Source organism: Primulina tabacum, chromosome 3 (genome assembly GCF_025594145.1).
Source record: "Primulina tabacum isolate GXHZ01 chromosome 3, ASM2559414v2, whole genome shotgun sequence".
Taxonomy (NCBI): domain Eukaryota; kingdom Viridiplantae; phylum Streptophyta; class Magnoliopsida; order Lamiales; family Gesneriaceae; genus Primulina; species Primulina tabacum.
Genome location: NC_134552.1, coordinates 50,805,706 through 50,824,859, shown reverse-complemented (window position 1 = coordinate 50,824,859; position 19,154 = coordinate 50,805,706).

Sequence of the window (19,154 nt, the reverse complement as noted above, 5' to 3'; positions counted from 1 at the left end):
ATTACTTCTCGACTCTTTCATTTATGCACTTTACCCTACTTGATTCCATGCATTGATGCGTCCAAACACATCCCTTGATGCATGGATCACAACCCTTGCCAAGACCTACGCTGCTCTGTGTTGTGGTCTATTACAACTCAAAGTGTTCTTATCATGTCCAAGAATCAAAATCCATCACCAACTTCATGAAAGGCATTAAGGTCACCATGGATGCCCTTTCTCTCATGAACTTCGTTGTCAAGAAATAAGATCTCACTATCAGGATCTCAATGGTCTCGATGATAATTACAAAGAGTTTTCACAGGCCACTCAAGTCCGCGACACTGCCATGTCGTTTGATGAGCTTTATGAAAAACTCCTCAACCTTGAAGCCCTACTCTCAACCATAGTTTTCACAGCCAACACTCCTACCACCGCCTATCATGTTCATTGCTATAATAGGCCTTCGACAAATAGTTTACCCTCTGGCCAACCCTGTCACTCCACTGCTTCGCATTGCCATGGGAGGCCCTTACCCAAGGTAGACAAGGCACTTCCTCATTGCCCTATTTTGGGTAGGGCCACAAATACTTTTCTAAAAAATATTATTATTATTATTATTATAAATAAAAAGTCACACACACCAAACACAATTTAGAACTCACGCAAGCAAAACACAACTCACGCACGCTGCATTTCATCGTCCAAACCCATCACCAATTATGCGAATCGGGTTTCTTAAGAAAAGCAAACACGATCTAGACCCAGTTGTGTCCTCAATTCTATGAACAACATGATTTCTTTAATCCCTTATATTTAATCTTTGAAAACAAGTAACGTGTATTCGCACCTAAATAACGTGGTTTAGTAACAAATAACACAGATAAAACAATTGATCTTAAATGAACCTTCAAATAACTCATATTTGACCATCCGAATAAAGAACAATCGACAAACGGCACAAAGTATTAAACTTTGATAAGTTTGATTTGATAAACATGCAAAGCGTGCACAAAACCGAAGCTTTCTTGTTGAGAGAAAAACTCACCAATTCATTCAATAATCTTCTACAATACTGTTAATACAACTTGTTTAAATATAAAAATGGTAACAATACATCCAAAATCATAAGTTAGAGGGCGATGGGGCAGATATTTTCATCCATTGTGGCGCAATGGTCTCGCATAGAGGTGTGCTGAGGGGGGGATTTTAACTTGCTGGCGCGCACTGCCTCAGCTTGGTTGCCTTCTTTTTAGTCATTCAATACTTGAATGACATTATAAATGCCCAAACTTGATTGGTATGCTCTTGGTATCTTTCCATGAATATTTGAGGAGCTTCCTTGAATTTCTTTCTAACAGTTAGCTCGTAACCCCCGAAAAGATTCATATCACCCAATCTCCAGTCATCACCTCTCGTTCTGGCGTCGTTCGCCTTTCGTTTTCGACCGTCGCACTCCATCGTCCCTCTATCAACTTCGACTTCCTACTCTTGTTTTCTTAACTTGAGTAGTTCGACTGATTTCTTCTCTGGGTGAGCTAACTCATGTAAAACAGTTTTCTGATGTGTAGTTTTTTCAATCACATATTTTTGTTTGCTTGATTAAGATATTCAATTAGTTTTTTAATATATATTTGAATTTTCAATTTAATGCAATATCTCATTTTTCTCAAGACTATCCATGTACGTGGTAGGGACTTCAGCCCTCCAAGATTTTAGCAGCCAAGCGATCACAACTCTCACATTTGTTTGTCTCTGTGGGCCTTTCGATTTGTTTCACCATGAGGCTAGGGGTTCATCAGGTTCTCTTATTCTCAATTTGGGTGGTCTTCCGGCTTTATTCTTCTTGTGAATAAATATGAGACTATTAAGGTGGAAACTCACAATTACTGCCAAGAATTTGGTCCATTTATTGACATTACTAGCATTGAATAACCTTTTTGTAAGTTTGGGTGGTATAATATTGACTAACACAAGCCTCTGGATCTTTTTTCTTTCACCAAACATGTATATTGAATGCTTGCATATAATATCTATCAAATCTCATTGTCTACAACTGCAATACTTTTTTGAAATTCCACTGTGTATTGCTCCCGACTGTTTGCTTGATTGATTTGGAAGTTGATATCATCTGATTTCATAGGGATTTTGATTGACAACATCTAAATAATTTCTCATAAGATGGCTCTTATATTTGAACAGTTTATTATATCACACTTGTCAGATTTCTCTCAATTTAATTGAAATCACAACATCAATATATTTCTCATTGCTTCAAACTTTTAAATTATTGGACTAATGCATCCAAAATAAAACTATTGAAGGATTCACACAATATTTAACAATATGTCACACATATGGATAGTGCTGGAATATGCATTACTCCAATAATTTTCAAGTTTTTTTTTGCTAACCACTAGAATGCATTATGGTCCATCTCCTTCAACTCTTATATCTGCCTGCTAAACTCATCCATTTTGGTTGCCTTTACAGTAGCCCACAAAGCATTTTAACAGCCACACTTTTGAGTCCATCATTTTTCATGTTGTTATGCAAGTGTCTTACACAAAATATGTACTAAGCATTCAGAAGAAAGCTCTCCAAAGCAGGAATCAATTTTTTTTTGTTTGTATGACATAAATGTTCATGCATAATCATTCTCCAACTTAACGTTGTCATTTAGCAACTGCAAAAACCACATCCATGTATATCTTGTCTCTCACTCAACCAAGCGTAACATATTAAAAATATGTTATTATTTGGATCAAACCCAATAACAGATAACAATTTTTCACTATTTTTTGATTGAAGAAAACAACTATCAACACCTATCATGGGTCTACAACATTCTTAAAGCCTAACTTACATGGATAAAAATATACGTACATTTTTGAAAACTTGGTTCGCCTTCTTCCTCAGTCAGCTTCAAAATCACGATGACATCTCTGTTAGTCCTTTTCAACTCTGCACAATATTTTCTAATTTTACTAAATTGCTCGTCTACATTTTCCACCGAAACACAAACTCAATGATTTTATCTCCGCTAAGTAACTTGCTTTCCTAGAAATCTGAAACGCCCTTTTTATTGCTTAGAAAGTACTAGAAATTTTTTTTTTTAACACTCAATTTTTTTTGGCCATGTACATTTACCACATGAGAATATTTTTATAAAATATTTTACCCTTTTAAAATAAAACACCAACCAACTAGCATTTTAAAAATCAAGTACAACAGTCATAAAAATGAAATCGTCAACTGTTTTACCAAACCTAAAAAGCAATATGTTTGAAAAGTATAGCTCATACTAAACCTCTCAAAAATCTCTCAAAAAGCATAAATAAATAGTTTTAAAATCTTTAACATAATTCATAAGTCATAATCGTAAATGCGGAAAACTATAAGCACTGGTCCTCGGGTTGTGTGCGCCATTAGTCCAGTCAAATCATCCGTCAAGCCCTTCCTCAACCTCACCTGCATCCATCACACCTAGTGAGTCTAAAGACTCAACACACCATAATCTTAATAACGAATAATACGTAATACAGTCAACATATAACAATGAAAAATACTTGTACTTAAAATATCGTTTTCATGAGGATACATAAACTTCAAACATGAACATTTTCGTAAATCTTTTATGACGCATGAACTTTAAGCATAACATTTTCAGTACATGTATAACATAAACCTTAACCTTTTTCCATTTTTCCTCAACATGAAATGACATAAAACATTTTCATGATCATAAACATTTTTCCTTTTTTCTTTTCTTTTTGTTGAATTCAGATCGTTAATTGTGACTTTCCTGACATGACATGAACATGAAAAATCGATGGATCCATCTACATGAAACCGCAGTACTGGGCGGCGGGGGACACCAGCAACACTCTCACCGGTCAACTGGGCCCTGGCCTATCCTCATCGAATAGAAATACGATCGTCGGGGTTCCCTCTGGGGCCTTTTCCCACAAATGGGTTCCCTCTGGGGCCTTTTCCCACAAATGGGTTCCTTCAGGGGCCTTTTCCCCTCACGATATTCTCATTCTTACCGTTACCACAAAACCGTTACCACATATTCGTAATGATGAAAATACGATCGTCGGGCTCCCACTGGGACCATCACCCTCACGACATCTCCAACATTAACGAATTAGTCACAATCACTTCACTTCCTTCAATATTTAACATTCTCATCACTTTATAAAATCATGCATAACATAATATTTTCGTTTTTGAAACCAAGCATGCAACATGTCTTTTAAATGTCTTCCTTAAATCATAAAAATTCCTTAGACATTTAAAAATCATAATTTAACCATGAACATTTCATAAAAATTTTAAATGACATTTTAACCTCAAAACATTTAAAATAATATTTTGACATATTAAATCATAAACATATAAAATTTCCTAAACTTTTAAATTATCATTTTAACATATAAAATCCCATAAACATTTAAAATATCATTTTAACATAAAAAAATTCCATAAACATCCATAACTATAGAAAATAATCATATTAGCATATAAAACAGCATTCAGGGCACTGCCACGACGTTTACTAATTTTATGTGTAAAAAGACTATTTTACCCCTAGACGTAAAACTCCTCGGTTTTGACTTTTTCTTGAATTCATTTACTCTAACATGTCCCAAATAATTATTTAAGCTTACATGAATTTTCACATATTTTTATTTAGCTTAAATCAAGGACTTTTAAATTAATCTTTAAATAAGACGTATCACTGCGTTCTAATCCCGAATTAAACCAAACCTTAATATAAAATTCCTAAATTAAAAACTTAGACTTCTAATAATTATTTGAGCTTAAATATTCGACTTTTTCATTTATCTTTAATTAATTGTTTTGATAGTGTTTAAATCCCGAAAAATCTCAAACTTTAATACAAAATTCCTAAATTCATAATTTAGTCTTTTTATATTATTTTAGCCCTTATGGACAACGACTCGACCCCCGTGAGCCATTTTCCAATTTTAATTAGTTTAAAACTCTAACTTGACACCTAAACTGCGACCCCGAGCCAACTTTCGATTTTCACGAGTTACCCCCGAACCATGTCGATCCAAAACTTGACCAACATCCTAAATTAACCTACTGGACCCTTAAACCACTAAGGACTCACGCCAAAACCCAAAACGAAGCCCCCCCTTACTGCCTTTAATCTGGCCGAGTGTTACACTTGGCATGGACTCTAAGTTATGGTGCATGTGGCTCTAGCCAACGCCCCGACGCTTGAACCAAACCCATGTACACTTGCTTAGGACCCTAGAGACTCCTCCTAACCCAGCCCGTGCCCCCAAGCTGAGCCCCTCAATCCCTGGGCACTTGCGCAAACCCTGCACCAATCTGTGCAGGGTTCTCGGGTAGAGTCCTAGCATGGCTAGGACTCTTTCCCCGGCCCCTAACTCAAGTCCTAGCCTGGCTAGGACTCTCCCCTAGACTCCCCCACGACCCTAGCTAGCCTCCAGACCGAAGCCAGCCCTTGCCCAGCCGTGGGGTACAAAACGCGCAACCCCTTCTCCCCATGACAGCAAGTTACAGTTTCTGCTTGTTCCTTCAATTCTGCCGCGATTTAGGTGAGTGTGAGGGGCTTCAATTCATACAAAAGCTTTACTTAAACCTACTTAGACATCATGGCAGCCCCTTAGGTGTAAAAAAAACGTGAGTCATGGCATCAAACATATTGCATGAAGATCACACACATGAGAAAACGAGAGCAACCAAATTCTGGACTTCATGCTTCATACAAAAACTTTTTAAAAAAAAAAATATTATGACATGATGGATGAGAAAAAAAGATATATGGCGTGCCTTTGCGTTATATACGCACGAAAATCCGTTGACGACGAAGAACGGGACTCAACCTTGGCTTGTTCTTGCTTGCACCTTCGAAAATCTCTTCCCCAAAGTGTGTTGTGTGTGCCGTGCGGTTGAGAGAGTGTTTTCAGATTTTTTATTTTTTAAAAGATGGTAGCCGATTGTTTGGTGCAACAAGTGTAGGGTTTTGGTGATCTGAAACTTTTATATAGCTAATTTAATTTGCTAATTAGGCTAGGCCTATTAAGCCACTTAAATTAAGCCCATTAGTCTCAAATAGGATTTAATTAAATCATAAAATTGGTTTGATAAAAATAGGTTGGTGAATTTAATAGCCGGGTTACTTAAAAGTTCATATTTTTTATGAAAAACTGACACCGCTAAAAATTACGTCCCGGCGTATAAATTCACCTCAAAACCCCTTATTTTCAAAAATACTAAAAGCAACAAGCATAATTTAAATAATTAAAAATAATTATTTAATAAAAACATTTTACGTTTTTCTGCCCTCGATTCTCGTTCCTCGATCGCAACTTAAATATCCCTAACAATGCAATTTTATGCATTATGATAATAAAATCATATTTAACATGTACGCATGTAGGTCACATAATCAAATAGCAATTAAATCAGTTAATTACTCATTTTTCCATTATTTCCTAGATTTGCATGCAATTGGATTACGTCGTCTTAATTTTGGACCTTACAAAATCTTTGCCCTCAACCGACATAGAAAACTCATCGTGAACTCGTTGCTTCTTAGCTTAGGATTTGCTAAATTTATTTTTATTTTTTTTTTTTGCAAATTTTTTCACTTACTAACTTGAGTTAATGCAATTGCTTTTTTAATTCTAAGCATTTGTGATCTCCTCAGAAAGTTTTCACTTGCCAACAATTGTTGTTGCTCATCACAGGCATATGAGTCACTCATCCACAATCACTGTTTTTGGATTGAAACCTAATCATATTGCCATCATTCCTAACCAACCAAACATACATTCAATTTTTGTTACAATGACTATCGATTGAAAAATTTTCTTTTTTGTTTGACTACAAAATAAGCCCAATATTCAAATATAGGGTTTTGGATTCTATCTTTCGGATTAAACGCATGAAAATTTTGAATTTCATCGTCATCAGAATTCAATGGTCTCCCATGAAAATTTCAAATTTTATCGCAATCGGAATTCAATGGACTCCCAATCCATCACTATTACCCATCATCACCACATTCATTTTGTTGCATCATTAAAAAAATTCATCAGATATGTGATCATCACGATAATATTTTTCCCTTTATTGAATCCAACATCGTGATCTAAATAAGTTTGAAACAACATATCGTCTTCATAAAAATCATAACCACTATCGTCAAATTCATCAATATCTTCACCATCAGTATTATATACCTCATATTTCTTAACACTTATCTACATCCTAATTTCAATGCTCCCCAACACCTTATAACTATTCGCACCACCGTTTTTTTAATATAAATTTCCAACCTCATTGTTACTTGGAATGTGGGGGATAATGTCCATAAAATTTGTGTCATTTTCCAGATATCTCCCATTTATATTCTCCTTGATATGTACCAAAACTTGATAGATTGCTTGTATTTACATCCTACATCCTCGATATTCCCCTCCACAATTCAAGCATCCCTTGCTCGTCCATATCAACATAGTTAAAATAATCAACATTTCCACCAATATATTCATTTTCATCCAGAGAAAATTTCATTGACATATTATAATATAAATTAATTGTAAGACAACATGTTCTTCGCAAAGTCCTAAATTAACATGCACAAATTATAAATCGATAAATTAATGAAAATCGCAGAGTATAAGAGTAAATTAGTAATATACAAATCTGATGATCACCTTGGGTCCGTCAAGATCCATTATGTCGGGGAACAATAACCATCCATGCTGGATAAATCAATTGAAAAGTGGAACTTTAGCTGTTGTACGATTTATAAGAATTTAGTTACATTGTTACCACCAGTTATAACTTTTGATAAAGCGGCAAAATCTCGATCCTATAATTGTTATCAAAATCAATGTCACGAATTCGATTTTTATTGATTATATGGAGTGCAAGAGATTGTTAGGGTGCAATAATTGTCTTTAATGGATAGAACAATCGAAACACGACGCTTGAGCTGTTGTACAATTTAAAATATTTGACTCGCATCGTTACCACCACTAATAGCTTTTGGTAAAACGATTAATACTCGGTCCTATACATCACTTCTCAACTCTATCATTGATGCACTTTTCCCTACCTTGATTTCATTCATTGATGCGTCCAAACACATCCCTTGGTGTATGGACAACCCTTGCCAAGACCTACGTTGCTCGAGTTGTGGTCTATTGCAACTCAAAGCGTTCTTATCGTGTCAAATGATCAAAATCCATCACCGACTTCATGAAAGGCATTAAGGTCACCGTGGAACCTTTTCCCTCATGAACTTCGTTGTCAAAAATTAAGATCTCACTATCAAGGATCTAAATGGTCTCAGTGATAATTACAAAGAGCTCTCACAGGCCACTCAGATTTGGGATATCGCCATATTGTTTGACGAGCTTTATGAATTACTCCTCAACTTTGAATCCCTACTTTGAACCAAAGTCTTCGCACCCAACAATCCTACTACCGTCTATGATGTTTATTGTTATAATAGGCATCCTGCGAAAGGTTCACCCTCTGGCCAAACTCGTCTCTCTGGTGCTTCACATCGCCAAGGGCAGCCCTTGACCAAGGCAGACAAGGTACTTTCCCATTGCCCTACTTTGGGTGGGACCATAAAACTTTTTTAAAAAATATTATTATAATTATTATAAATTATAAATAAATAAAAAATCACACACAAACACAATTTAGAACTCACGCACGTCAAACACCACTCACACACACTATATTTCATCGTCCAAACTAGTCAACCCAATTTCTACTCATTTTATGGCGTCCTTCGTTGTTCATCTTTGATCGTCGCTCTCCATCGTCCCTCCGTGATCTTCGACTTCGTACTCTCTATTTTTTAACTTGAGTAATTCGACTGATTTCTTCTCTGGGTGAGCTATTTGTGTAAAACAATGTTCTAACATGTAGTTGTTTCAATTACATATTTTGTTTTACTTTGATTATGATATTCAATTAGTTTTTAAAAATATATTTAAAATTTCAATTTAACGGAATATCTCATTTTTCTCATGACCTTCCATGCATGTGGTAGGGACTTTAGTCCTCCAAGATTTTCGTAGCCGATGATCACAAGTCTTACATTTTTTTTGTCTATCCGGGCCTTTCAATTTGTTTTGACTCGAGTCTAGGGGTTCATCAGGTTCTCTTATTCTCTATTTGGATAGTTTTTCGGCTTTATTCTTCTCTCATAAGGAGGCAATTAAGGTGGAAACTCACAATTAGGCCATAAATTTGGTTCATGGATTGAGATTACTAGCATTGAATAACTTTTTTTTTGTAAGTTTTGTGTGATATAATAGTTGTCGGCTCATCCAGTCAAAGAAAGTGGTTGGTGGAAGCTTCGTGGAAGAGCTCCCCCCTTCATTATGAAATCATCCCTTCTTCGAGTTTTCTATCATCTTATAAGCATTTGAGTGCTTAGTTCTATAATATTTGTGAGGTGTTTGTTCTCCTGTATTAAGAGAGTGTGTGTTCTATTTGGAAACACAGTGAGTGAATTGTACACCACAAAATATTATAGTGGAATTTTTTTCATCTTGCCCGTGGTTTTTACCCTAATAATTTTTAGGGGTTTTCCACGTAAATCTCGGTGTCCAGTTTATTCTTTATTTTCAGGTTTTATTATCTCAAATTCCGCACGTGGGACCAATAAGTGATATCAGAGCCTTGGTAATTTTTTAAAATTTTGAGTATGCTCTGTGGTTGCAGCCTAGACTGATCTTCCACATCAGAAAATATTTTTTGAGATTTTTTTATTAAGCCGGGATTATTTTATCTAGTATACTAAAATTGTTGTAGACATAATGGCAGGAAGGTACGATATAGCAAAGTTCAATGGAATGAATTTTATGCTATGAAAAATAAAGATACAAGCAGTTTTAAGAAAGGAAAATTGATTGGCGGCTATTGGAGATAGAACGATGGAAATTACGGACGATGGAAAGTGGAATGAGATGAATGATAATGCTGTTGCCAATTTACACTTGGCTATAGCTGACAAAATTTTGTCAAGTATCTCTGCGATAAAAACAGCCAAAGTTGTTTGGGATACTCTGACAAAGATGTACGAGGTCAAGTCGCTACACAACATGATTTTCCTAAAGAGAAGGCTTTATACTCTTCGGATGGCGGAATCCTCATCGATGACCGACCATATCAATACATTAAATACTCTATTTACCCAACTCACTTCCATGGGGCATAAAATAGTGGAAAATGAACGTGCGGAGCTTCTATTTCAAAGTCTACCAGATTCATATGGTCAACTTATCATCAACATAACCAACAATATTCTTATGGGCTTTCTAAAATTCGACAATGTCTTAACTGCGGTTCTCGGAGAAGAAATACGGCGCAAGAATAAGAAAGATAGGTTGGTAACATCGAAGCAGGCAGAGGCTTTGCCGATGATAAGAGGAAGATTTATGGACCGTGACTCCAGTGGAAGCCAAAGACGAGGTAGATCAAAGTCGAGAAGTAAGAAGAAAAATATTTACTACTTTAAATGTGGCGGTAAAGGACACTTCAAGAAAGAGTGTACGAGTATCGAGAAGAGTTCTCAAGGAAATGTGGCCAGTACTTCATGCAGTGGTGAAATATTATTCAGCGAAGCAAAAACAGTTGCAGAATGCAGACACAAATTTTGTGACACATGGATTATGGATTCAGGAGTGACATGGCACATGACGTCTCAGAGAGAATGGTTTGATCATTATGAACCAGTCTCAGGAGGATCTGTATTCATGGAAAATGATCATGCCTTAGAAATCGCTGGGGTCGGTACTATCAAAATAAAGATGTTCGATGGCACCATTCGTATCATATAGGAGGTACGACATGTGAAAGGACTGACGAAAAATCTTTTGTCTTTGGGGCAATTGGATGATATCGGGTGCAAAACTCGGATTGAGAACGGGATCATGAAAATTGTGAAGGGTGCATTTGTGGTTATGAAGGCGGAAAAAGTTGCTGCAAATCTATATGTACTTTTGGGAGAAACACACAAAGTGGCAGAACTAGCTGTTGCATCAATTGGTTCAGGAGAAGAATTAACAGTGTTATGGCATAGAAAGCTCGGGCATATGTCAGAACGAGGGTTGAAAATTCTCTCAGAACGGAAGCTGCTGTCGGGACTTACAAAAGTGTCACTACCCTTTTGTGAGCACTGTGTTGTTACCAGTAAACAACACAGATTAAAGTTTGGCACTTCTACTGCCAGGAGCAAAAGCATATTGGAGCTGATTCATTCGGATGTTTGGAAAGCACCGGTTGTATCCCTAGGAGGAGCCAGATACTTTATCTCGTTCATTGATGATGTCTCTAGGAGATGTTGGGTGTATCCAATCAAGAAAAAACCAGATGCTTTCCAGATCTTCAAAGATTTCAAAGGGCGGGTTGAACTTGATTCTGAAAAGAAAATCAAGTGTTTGAGGACTGACAATGGAGGAGAATATACCAGTGATGAATTTGATGCATATTGTCAACATGAGGGCATCAAAAGACAGTTTACGACGACTTACACATCTCAACAGAATGGAGTGGCGGAGCGGATAAACAGAACCTTGTTGGACAGAACAAGAGCTATGTTGAGGCTTGCGGGTCTAGAAAAGTCATTTTGGACAGAAGCAGTCAAAACCGCTTGTTATATTATCAATCGTTCTCCTTCAGTGGCGATTGATTTGAAGACTCCGATGGAGATGTGGACTGGGAAGTCGACAGATTATTCTCATTTGCATACATTTGGAAGTCATGTGTACGTTCTGTACAATGAGCAAGAAAGATCGAAGTTGGATTCGAAATCAAGAAAATGTATCTTCTTGGGTTATGCTGATGGAGTAAAGGGGTTTCACTTATGAGATCCTACTGTTCACAAGCTTGTCATCAGCAGGGATGTTATATTCGAGGAAGATAAGGTAAAGGGGACAAAGGCACACCGAATTCAGAAACTACTATTTTGCAGGTAGAAAATAAGACGGACGAAGGACAAGTTTCTTATGAAGCAGTACCAGAGCACGAAGAACAAGAACATGTTGAGTATGAGGTTTCTAATGTGAGGCAGTCAACTCGAGACAGAAGACCACCAGGTTGGCTTTCAGATTATGTCACTGAAAGCAATATTACATATTGTCTATTATCAGAGGATGGTGAGCCATCGAGTTTCCACGAGGCTACTCAAAGCTCGGATATATCCTTGTGGATGATAGCAATGCAAGAAGAATTGGAGGCATTAGACAAGAATAAAACTTGAGATCTTGTTACACTACCACGAGGGAGGAAAGCCATTGGAAACAAATGGGTATATAAGATCAAGCGTGATGACAATAACCAAGTGGAGTTATATCGTGCTAGGTTGGTGGTAAAAGGATATGCTCAGAAAGAAGGCATTGGCTTCAATGAAATATTTTCACATGTATTTCGACTTACAACAGTCAGAGTAGTGTTGGTATTGTGTACGGTGTTTGACCTACATCTAGAACAGCTAGATGTAAAAACGGCGTTTCTTCATGGAGATCTTGAAGAAGAAATCTATATGCTCTATCCAGAAGGTTTTGCAGAAAAAGGCAAAGAGAACTTGGTTTGCAGGTTGAACAAATCTCTGTACGGTCTCAAACTGGCGCCGAGGTGTTGGTACAAGAGATTTGATTCCTATATCATGAGCCTTTGATACAACAGACTGAGTGCAGACCCTTGTATGTATTTCAAGAAGTCTGGTGATTATTATATCACTTTACTGCTGTATGTGGACGACATGTTGGTAGCAGGCCCCAACAAAGATCATGTCCAAGGATTGAAGGCACAGTTGGCTAGGGAATTTGATATGAAGGACTTGGGACCAGCAAACAAGATTCTAGGGATGCAAGTTCACCGAGACAGAAGTAACAAAAAGATTTGGCTTTCCCAGAAAATTATTTGAAGAAAGTCTTGCAATGCTTCAACATGCAAGATAGCAAGCCAATATCGACCCATCTTCCTGTTAATTTCAAGTTATCCTCCGAGATGTGTCCTAGCAGTGAAGTGGAGAGAATAGAGATGTCTCGAGTACCAAATACATCAGCAGTGGGAAGTTTGATGTTCGCCATGATCTGTACAAGACCGGATATTGCTCAAGCAGTGGGAGCAGTTAGTCGGTATATGGCGAATCCTGAAAGAGAGCATTGGAGCACTGTTAAGAGAATCCTTAGATACATTAAGGGTACCTCGAATGCTGCATTATGTTATGGAGGATCAGATTTTACACTCAGGGGTTATGTCGATTCAGATTATGCAGATGATCCTGATAAGAGGAAATCTACTATTGGTTATATGTTTACACTTGCAGGGGGAGCAGTAAGCTGGGTTTCAAAACTGCAAACAGTTGTGGCGTTATCTACGACGGGGCAGAATACATGGCAGCTACTCAAGCTTGCAAAGAGGCAATATGGATTAAAAGGTTATTGGAGGAGATCAGACACAAACAAGAGAATGTTCCTTTGTTTTGTGACAGTCAGAGCGCCTTGCACATCGCAAGGAATCCAGCCTTTCATTCCAAGACGACACATTGGAGTACAATTTCACTTTGTGCGGGAAGTAGTAGAAGAAGGAAGCGTGGATATGCAGAAGATCCATACGAAGAACAACATAGCTGATTTTCTGACCAAGCCAGTGAACACTGATAAGTTTGTGTGGTGTAGATCCTCAAGTGGTCTAGCAAAAACATAAGCAGCTGGGAATGACAAGATTGAAAGGATGTGTGGAGATGTATTTAATTCTCAATCAAATCTCCAAGTGGGAGAAATGTCGGCTCATCCAGTCAAAGAAAGTGGTTGGCGGAAGCTTCGTGGAAATTTCAAATAGAAGAGAAAACGCGTTTTTATACACGTTTTCACACTGACAGGGGCTCTATTAATAGAGCTCCCCCCTTCATTCTGAAATCATCCCTTCTTCGAGTTTTCTATCATCTTATAAGCATTTGAGTGCTTAGTTCTATAATATTTGTGAGTTGTTTGTTCTCCTGTATTAAGAGAGTGTGTGTTCTCTTTGGAAACACAGTGAATGAGTTGTACGCCACAAAATATTATAGTTGAATTCTTTTCATCTTGCCCGTGGTTTTTACCATAATAATTTTTAGGGGTTTTCCACGTAAATCTCGGTGTTCAGTTTATTCTTTATTTTCGAGTTTTATTATCTCAAATTTCTATATTTATGTATTTTATTTCATTCACATTAAATTAATTATATATGATTAAAAAATCACAATAAAAGTTAAAGTTAGACCCATTTTAATCATCCCCATAACCCCCTCTCCCTCCCCTCACCTCAACCATCTCCTTCTCTCTCTAATTTTGTAACGTCTCGAAAATTTGAAGGTCCACGTGAATCACATGCATGCAATTTATTAAATTTCTTTGGTATTTTATTAAATTCTTTTAAAGCATAAAATGCATATTTATTTAATTAATTTGTGTTTAATTATTTTTATGTATTTTATGCATTACTATTGCATGATAGAATTTATTTCACGAAATTTTAAAAGGTATATGCATTAAAGATTTTTAAGTTTCATTTCGCGCTCGAACGAGGATCGGAGACCGGAGAATTTTCAGGAAAATTGTTTTAATTACATGATTTGTTTTTAAATATTAATTTAAGATGTTTTAAAGGTATTTTTCAAGAATTTGTATTTATTGGGTATTTTTACCAGCAAAAATTTAATTTTTAACGGTACGCAAATTTTATCGAATCGGGTGATTTTTGAGGGTTCGGCTAATATTTTCAAAATCTTTCCAACATGAAATATTTTTCGGGAGCATGTTTGGATTTAATGGGCCTACTTTTAATTTTATTGGGCTTAAAACTCTTTTAATTCCTTTTAATATAAAATAAGAGTCCATTAACCTATTAGATAACTATTTTATTAATACATATTGACCCTACACCATTATCCCTTTCCCCAACAGCCGACATCCCTATTAAACATTTCCTTATCCTCGGTTTCAGAATTTAAAACCAGCTGGTGGCCTTGGTTTTCAATCATTCTTGCAAAGAAAATCCTTCGGCGTTGCATTGTTGCTCCATCCTTCGGCCGCCTCGCGTTTTACTCTTCAAGGCACGCATGTACTTTTATTTCTGCATCATACATGCTAGTTATTTTCGGATTTGGGTGTTGTTTGCATAGAAGTTTCGATCCATCCATGCACAGGGAAGATTTTCGGTTTTTGTTCATACACATGCATTCTTTATTGTGACTCACGGTTGTTGCTCCTGTTTGTGCAAGGGGACTGTCATGTGGTGCGTTGAGATCTGTGAACACCGAGAAGAAGAGAAATGGTAGGCTGGAAACGAGATCACACGGCGTTGAGGAAGAGTGGTTCACATTTTTGAGGTTTTGGGGTTCGTAGAGGGTAGATCGATGAAGTGGTGGAGGACCAGCGTTGCAGGAGCCATACCAAGCCATGGACCAGACCCTGAGGGGTCTGAACCACGGCCTGGAAAGGCTCGGCCAGTGCTGGGATGAGCCACGAAGCCGATCGAGCACGGGGTAGGAGAGTTAGCCGCGGTACGAGTCTTTTGATGAGCACGGGGAAGTAGTAGAAGAAGGAAGCGTGGATATGCAGAAGATCCATACGAAGAACAACATAGCTGATTTTCTGACCAAGCCAGTGAACACTGATAAGTTTGTGTGGTGTAGATCCTCAAGTGGTCTAGCAAAAACATAAGCAGCTGGGAATGACAAGATTGAAAGGATGTGTGGAGATGTATTTAATTCTCAATCAAATCTCCAAGTGGGAGAAATGTCGGCTCATCCAGTCAAAGAAAGTGGTTGGCGGAAGCTTCGTGGAAATTTCAAATAGAAGAGAAAACGCGTTTTTATACACGTTTTCACACTGACAGGGGCTCTATTAATAGAGCTCCCCCTTTCATTCTGAAATCATCTCTTCTTCGAGTTTTCTATCATCTTATAAGCATTTGAGTGCTTAGTTCTATAATATTTGTGAGTTGTTTGTTCTCCTGTATTAAGAGAGTGTGTGTTCTCTTTGGAAACACAGTGAATGAGTTGTACCCCACAAAATATTATAGTTGAATTCTTTTCATCTTGCCCGTGGTTTTTACCATAATAATTTTTAGGGGTTTTCCACGTAAATCTCGGTGTTCAGTTTATTCTTTATTTTCGAGTTTTATTATCTCAAATTTCTATATTTATGTATTTTATTTCATTCACATTAAATTAATTATATATGATTAAAAAATCACAATAAAAGTTAAAGTTAGACCCATTTTAATCATCCCCGTAACCCCCTCCCCCTCCCCTCACCTCAACCATCTCCTTCTCTCTCTAATTTTGTAACGTCTCGAAAATTTGAAGGTCCACGTGAATCACATGCATGCAATTTATTAAATTTCTTTGGTATTTTATTAAATTCTTTTAAAGCATAAAATGCATATTTATTTATTAATTTGTGTTTAATTATTTTTATGTATTTTATGCATTACTATTGCATGATAGAATTTATTTCACGAAATTTTAAAAGGTATATGCATTAAAGATTTTTAAGTTTCATTTCGCGCTCGAACGAGGATCGGAGACCGGAGAATTTTCAGGAAAATTGTTTTAATTACATGATTTGTTTTTAAATATTAATTTAAGATGTTTTAAAGGTATTTTTCAAGAATTGGTATTTATTGGGTATTTTTACCAGCAAGAATTTAATTTTTAACGGTACGTAAATTTTATCGAATCGGGTGACTTTTTGAGGGTTCGGCTAATATTTTCAAAATCTTTCCAACATGAAATATTTTTCGGGAGCATGTTTGGATTTAATGGGCCTACTTTTAAGTTTATTGGGCTTAAAACTCTTTTAATTCCTTTTAATATAAAATAAGAGTCCATTAACCTATTAGATAACTATTTTATTAATACATATTGACCCTACACCATTATCCCTTTCCCCAACAGCCGACATCCCTATTAAACATTTCCTTATCCTCGGTTTCAGAATTTAAAACCAGCTGGTGGCCTTGGTTTTCAATCATTCTTGCAAAGAAAATCCTTCGGCGTTGCATTGTTGCTCCATCCTTCGGCCGCCTCGCGTTTTACTCTTCAAGGCACGCATGTACTTTTATTTCTGCATCATACATGCTAGTTATTTTCGGATTTGGGTGTTGTTTGCATAGAAGTTTCGATCCATCCATGCACAGGGAAGATTTTCGGTTTTTGTTCATACACATGCATTCTTTATTGTGACTCACGGTTGTTGCTCCTGTTTGTGCAAGGGGACTGTCATGTGGTGCGTTGAGATCTGTGAACACCGAGAAGAAGAGAAATGGTAGGCTGGAAACGAGATCACACGGCGTTGAGGAAGAGTGGTTCACATTTTTGAGGTTTTGGGGTTCGTAGAGGGTAGATCGATGAAGTGGTGGAGGACCAGCGTTGCAGGAGCCATACCAAGCCATGGACCAGACCCTGAGGGGTCTGAACCACGGCCTGGAAAGGCTCGGCCAGTGCTGGGATGAGCCACGAAGCCGATCGAGCACGGGGTAGGAGAGTTAGCCGCGGTACGAGTCTTTTGATGAGCACGGGGAAGTAGTAGAAGAAGGAAGCGTGGATATGCAGAAGATCCATACGAAGAACAACATAGCTGATTTTCTGACCAAGCCAGTGAACACTGATAAGTTTGTGTGGTGTAGATCCTCAAGTGGTCTAGCAAAAACATAAGCAGCTGGGAATGACAAGATTGAAAGGATGTGTGGAGATGTATTTAATTCTCAATCAAATCTCCAAGTGGGAGAAATGTCGGCTCATCCAGTCAAAGAAAGTGGTTGGCGGAAGCTTCGTGGAAATTTCAAATAGAAGAGAAAACGCGTTTTTATACACGTTTTCACACTGACAGGGGCTCTATTAATAGAGCTCCCCCCTTCATTCTGAAATCATCCCTTCTTCGAGTTTTCTATCATCTTATAAGCATTTGAGTGCTTAGTTCTATAATATTTGTGAGTTGTTTGTTCTCCTGTATTAAGAGAGTGTGTGTTCTCTTTGGAAACACAGTGAATGAGTTGTACGCCACAAAATATTATAGTTGAATTCTTTTCATCTTGCCCGTGGTTTTTACCATAATAATTTTTAGGGATTTTCCACGTAAATCTCGGTGTTCAGTTTATTCTTTATTTTCGAGTTTTATTATCTCAAATTTCTATATTTATGTATTTTATTTCATTCACATTAAATTAATTATATATGATTAAAAAATCACAATAAAAGTTAAAGTTAGACCCATTTTAATCATCCCCATAACCCCCTCCCCCTCCCCTCACCTCAACCATCTCCTTCTCTCTCTAATTTTGTAACGTCTCGAAAATTTGAAGGTCCACGTGAATCACATGCATGCAATTTATTAAATTTCTTTGGTATTTTATTAAATTCTTTTAAAGCATAAAATGCATATTTATTTTATTAATTTGTGTTTAATTATTTTTATGTATTTTATGCATTACTATTGCATGATAGAATTTATTTCACGAAATTTTAAAAAGTATATGCATTAAAGATTTTTAAGTTTCATTTCGCGCTCGAACGAGGATCGGAGACCGGAGAATTTTCAGGAAAATTGTTTTAATTACATGATTTGTTTTTAAATATTAATTTAAGATGTTTTAAAGGTATTTTTCAAGAATTGGTATTTATTGGGTATTTTTACCAGCAAGAATTTAATTTTTAACGGTACGTAAATTTTATCGAATCGGGTGACTTTTTGAGGGTTCGGCTAATATTTTCAAAATCTTTCCAACATGAAATATTTTTCGGGAGCATGTTTGGATTTAATGGGCCTACTTTTAAGTTTATTGGGCTTAAAACTCTTTTAATTCCTTTTAATATAAAATAAGAGTCCATTAACCTATTAGATAACTATTTTATTAATACATATTGACCCTACACCATTATCCCTTTCCCCAACAGCCGACATCCCTATTAAACATTTCCTTATCCTCGGTTTCAGAATTTAAAACCAGCTGGTGGCCTTGGTTTTCAATCATTCTTGCAAAGAAAATCCTTCGGCGTTGCATTGTTGCTCCATCCTTCGGCCGCCTCGCGTTTTACTCTTCAAGGCACGCATGTACTTTTATTTCTGCATCATACATGCTAGTTATTTTCG